Source organism: Hibiscus syriacus, unplaced genomic scaffold (assembly GCF_006381635.1).
Source record: "Hibiscus syriacus cultivar Baekdansim isolate YM2019G1 unplaced genomic scaffold, ASM638163v2 tig00117048_pilon, whole genome shotgun sequence".
Taxonomy (NCBI): domain Eukaryota; kingdom Viridiplantae; phylum Streptophyta; class Magnoliopsida; order Malvales; family Malvaceae; genus Hibiscus; species Hibiscus syriacus.
This window is the reverse complement of record NW_024063538.1, coordinates 3457173-3462189: the sequence shown is the minus strand read 5'-3', so window position 1 is coordinate 3462189 and position 5017 is coordinate 3457173. Positions and strand designations below refer to the sequence as shown.

The 5017-nt window shown below is 39.6% G+C and overlaps 1 pseudogene; it reads left to right on the top strand.

Moving 5' to 3' along the window:
- The first annotated feature begins 307 nt into the window (after positions 1-307).
- Positions 308-4692, top strand: LOC120197383 (annotated as a pseudogene).
- The last annotated feature ends 325 nt before the right edge of the window (positions 4693-5017 follow it).

The window sequence follows — 5017 nt, the reverse complement described above, 5'->3', positions numbered from 1 at the left end:
TGGATAATCTGTAAATTCTTTAATTAAATCTTAGGTATGCCTTGATCCTGTACTGGAGAGCCACCCCTGATTCAAACTTTATTTGTACAAAAAAAAATTGATACAATCAAAGTATAATGGGTAAACAAAACAGGATTGAATTTTATTTTGTTTAAAAGATTGACCTTGGATTGTTTGCCATTGGGCTTCCTTGCAAACTCAAAATTGGTTCTTCATACCAAACCCTAAAAGTCCAAAACGAAAAGAAGAAGAAGAGAAGATTGCTTCTTTTTGGCAAAAACTTCGAATTTAATAACCCCACAAAATTTTACCTTATCCCCCTTAAACCAACAACTACTCTCCACCTTTCAGGTCCAATTAGCATCTCTTTTTCGGGTCTGTAAGCCCAAATCTTCCACCGCCTTCCTCCTCCCCCTTTCTCTTCCTGCAAAACCCTAGATCTCTACCCCCTTCAACGGGACTCACTTTCCGGCCTTCCTATTCGCTCCCGGATCGCTTCTCTTTGGGGCTTTTACAATTGACTGGTAAAAATCTCCTTCCCTTACCTGATTCTTGTGTTCATTTCTTAAAATTGTAAATTTTGGGTTTTCCCCCTTGTTTCCGATTTCTATGTCTTTAATGCTTGCTTCGTTTTTTTGATATGGGTTTTGATTTTAAACGCTTCGTGCTTCAGTGTCTCGATAAAATTAATCTCGAAGTTGTTGTTGTTTTTTATTTATATAGCTTTCGTTTGATTATTTCTCATGCTTTGATATGGGTTTTTTGCTTTTCAATTTTTAAAAGTTCCGATTCTTAAGCTCTGGTTTCGCCTCTTCGATGTTAATGGGTCCTTTTCACTTTCGTTGCTGATCTGGGTTTCGTTATTCCTTTCTATGTTTTGTGTTTATTGATGTTGATATGCGTTTGAAGTTTACCTTCTTTGGAATCGAATTGGGTTTGATATGGGCTTTTCCATTTTCTCCATCTTTGTTTTGTTTTTCATTATTGTAACTTTGAAACCCTAGATCTTTTGTGCAATGTTAAATGTGAGGTTACTTGTGGAAGAAGCCCATTTAGATGTGAAATGACTACTAGCCCTGGTCCTCAGGTGGGTCCATCTGACAAATACCTATCCAATCCAAGCCCTGTAAAGTTAGATTTCTTGTTATCATGACTTTAGAGAGTAGTTTCATTTGCTAAGTTAGATTTGTTGTTATCATTGACTTGGTTTTGTTGTGGAACACATAGACACGTGGCATAGTTTCATTTGCTTCTTTATCATATTTGATTGTTCTGGTCTTTGAATTTTTAAAATTTATAAAACTGTCATTAAATTTATTGAACTATTATAAAATAGTCATTTCAAAGTTATTTGGACATAAATTTAAATATTATTTTGTAATTTCTAAAAGTTTAATGGCTAAAACTATCATTTGGACATAATTTGGTGACCTTTGATATAATTTACGCTAAATATAGCTGCTCAGTAAGTTCTTGAAGGTATTGTCTGAAAGAACTTGAAACGTGTAAAATTAGCTTACCCTATTCTCATATATACTGGGGTGAGGGGAGTTAGGATAGTAGGCTGCCCCCAACGTCAGGTTGTGATCAGTTTCTGTAGAAGACCTCCGGCAGTCAGAATTATGAATTGCCCATCGTGAGACTCGATCCCACGACCACAAGGTTAAGAGCCTTGCGCTCTACTAACTGAGTTGGACGGGCAATTCAAAGAACTTGAAACTTGTGATGTCTTAATTTAAGAAAAAAATGTTATTTTTCCAACCAGCTAATGGAGAAGGAGAAAAAAGGGAAGTAAATTCCCTAATGTTTGTGATGTCTTTAGCATGGAACAATTTGTGTAGATCCGTTATCCGCCTTATTTCGAATTTAGGCTATGTTGAGTTTTGTGTACTAGTAGGTGTTTGATATGGTTATATCCAGTTTTCTGAGCTTGTTCATGTGATTGGTGTTTGAGATTCCGAATCCATGTCTGCATAGGTGTTGATTTCGTGTGTAGGGGATGGTAATATAAGATTTACGCATTATGACTTGGATAACATTATCGAATATTCAACTACCTAGGATAAATTCTTCTCTTTCCTACAAAAGCTGCTCTTATTTGTGATCATTGATCACCAGGTCGTTGTTATATATCATTTGATGGTACAATTTTATAGTTCAGTGTCTGTACTGTTTTTCGTCGACTATACCGTTAGTTCAGTATCCAACAGCCTTGACATAAATCTAGACTGTTTCTGCAGCTTAAAGTTGTAATGAATTAAGTCTTTGTTTCTCTAGAACCTCTGTATTTTATAGGCCACTGTGAAATGATGCATCTCAAAGCTGAGAAGATTTTGTTTTGATGAGCTTTGTGAATCTTCTATCTGTCTTGATGTGTGAAACCGATTGATTGCTTCGGCAAAACCTCATTGTAACCTTAAAATTGCAATTGGAGCTACACTTTTGTTTCGAAATATACTGATGTTTGCGAATTCCTTTTTAAAATTCTCTTTTGCTTTCAGCTGCGAGTTTTACTTCCTAGTCCAAAATGGCGGAAATGGAAACAACCCCAGTGGGGAATAACAACGAGCTTGCCCTCGTCACTCATGAAACGCCGCCAGAACCACATCCGGAAACACAGCCTAAGAGAAGGAAAAAGAAGTCCATGGTTTGGGAATACTTTACCATTGAACATGTGAGTGCTGGATGTAGAAGAGCATGCTGTAAGCGCTGCAAACAAAGTTTTGCTTACAGTACCGGTTCCAAGGTAGCAGGGACCAGCCACCTCAAACGTCACATCACTAAAGGTACCTGTCCAGCGATCCAACGTGACCAAGATAACAATCACTTGACCACCCCATATACGCCAAGGGTTGACGGGAGTGAACCACGAAAGCGACGCTACAGATCTCCCAGTTCACCTTTCATCCCATTTGATAAGGACCGTTGCCGCCATGAAATTGCAAGAATGATCATAATGCACGATTACCCTCTTCACATGGTTGAACATCCCGGGTTCATAGCTTTTGTGCAGAATCTTCAGCCTCGGTTTGACAAAGTCAGTTTCAACACCGTTCAAGGGGATTGTGTTGCAACTTACCTAAGGGAAAAGCAAAGCGTCATGAAGTTTATTGAGGGGATTCCCGGCGTGTTTGTCTGACACTAGACATGTGGACTTCGAAACAAACGCTGGGCTATGTATTTATAACTGGACACTTCATTGATTTCGAATGGAAGTTACAAAGACGGGTCCTCAATGTCATAATGGAACCATATCCTGATTCCAATTCCGCTCTATGTCATGTCGTTGCTGCCTGCCTGTCAGACTGGAGTTTGGAAGGCAAGTTGTTTTCTCTTACCTTCAATCGTCCAACTAGTGAAGCCGGTCTGGAAAATCTTAGACCCCTGCTCTGTACGAAGAACCCCCTTATTCTTCATGGTCAGCTGTTACTCGGAAACTGCGTAGCTCGTACTCTGAGCAGCATGGCAAAGGATGTGCTTGGTTCAGGGCAAGAGACCATCAAGAAAATCCGCGATAGTGTAAAGTACATGAAGACTTCAGAATCCCATGATGAAAAGTTTGTTCAAGTTAAAAACCAGCTTCAAGTGCCGAGTGAAAAGACCCTGATTCTTGATGATCAAACTCAGTGGAACACGACATACCAAATGCTGGCAGCGGCTACTGAGTTGACGGAAGTGTTTAACTGTTTGGATACTTCTGATCCGGATTATAAGCTAGCTCCGTCAATGGAAGACTGGAAGCTGGCTGAGACTTTATGCACTTTCTTGAAACCTATCTTCGACGCAGCTACCATCCTTACAACTACAAATAATCCTACTGCAATCACATTCTTTCATGAAGCATGGAAAATACATGCAGACTTGGGTCGTTCAATCACTAACGAGGATCCCTTCATCAGCAATCTTGCTAAGTCGATGCAAGAAAGATTGATAAGTACTGGAGGGATTGTAGCTTGATTTTGGCAATTGCTGTTGTCGTGGATCCTCGTTTCAAGATGAAGCTTGTCGAGTTCAGTTTCACAAAAATATACGGTGAAGACGCTCCCACGTATATCAAAGTTGTTGATGATGGAATTCATGAGCTCTTTCACGAGTATGTAACACTTCCACTGCCTTTGACACCAACTTACGCAGAAGAAGGGAATGCTGGAAACGGGAGGGCCGACGATTCTCATCAAGGGAACCTTCTTTCTGACCAAGGACTTTCGGATTTCGACATGTACATTATGGAAACTAGTGGCCAGCAGATGAAATCCGAGCTGGATCAGTACTTGGAAGAGTCCTTGTTGCCACGTGTCCAAGAGTTTGATGTTTTAGGCTGGTGGAAGCTGAACAAGATGAAGTATCCGACGCTTTCAAGATGGCCCGTGACATCTTATCGATTCCAGTATCTGTTGCCGCTCCAGATTCAGTCTTTAATACAACGATCAAGCAACTAGATGAGTACCGAAGCTCATTGCGACCAGAGACGGTGGAAGCCTTAATCTGTGCCAAGGACTGGCTTCATTGTGGATCTGAAGTATCATCAAATGCAGTTGCTAAAATGGAATTTCAGATGTAGGTGTTGTTTACTTATGGGTAGGATGCTGTACTGGACATATATTTCAACTGTCGGGCATTTAATTTGTACAATTAGAAAAAATGTATTTGTATGGACGCATGGACTGAGCACCTTAATTGTTAGAGTAGTTTGTGTAATAACGAGAATAAACTTTTATTTCAATTTCTTCACTCCATCTTAATACATAAACCTAATAAATGGGTTTTAAAAATGAGGACTATTTTGATGAAGTCCCAACCAGAGCTGAATCTATTCTAAGGTGAAATCTGATACAACTACTCTGCTTCATTTAACTCATAACTAACTTCAACATGGACTTTCTGCACTTCCTCAGCATTTTTTCCAAGCTCAACATTACCAATCCGAACAACGAATCGTAATCGAACTCGACTTCACTAGATCCGACACTGCACTTTCTCGGCTTGGCTGATGAATAAGCACCAAACTTTCCACGAC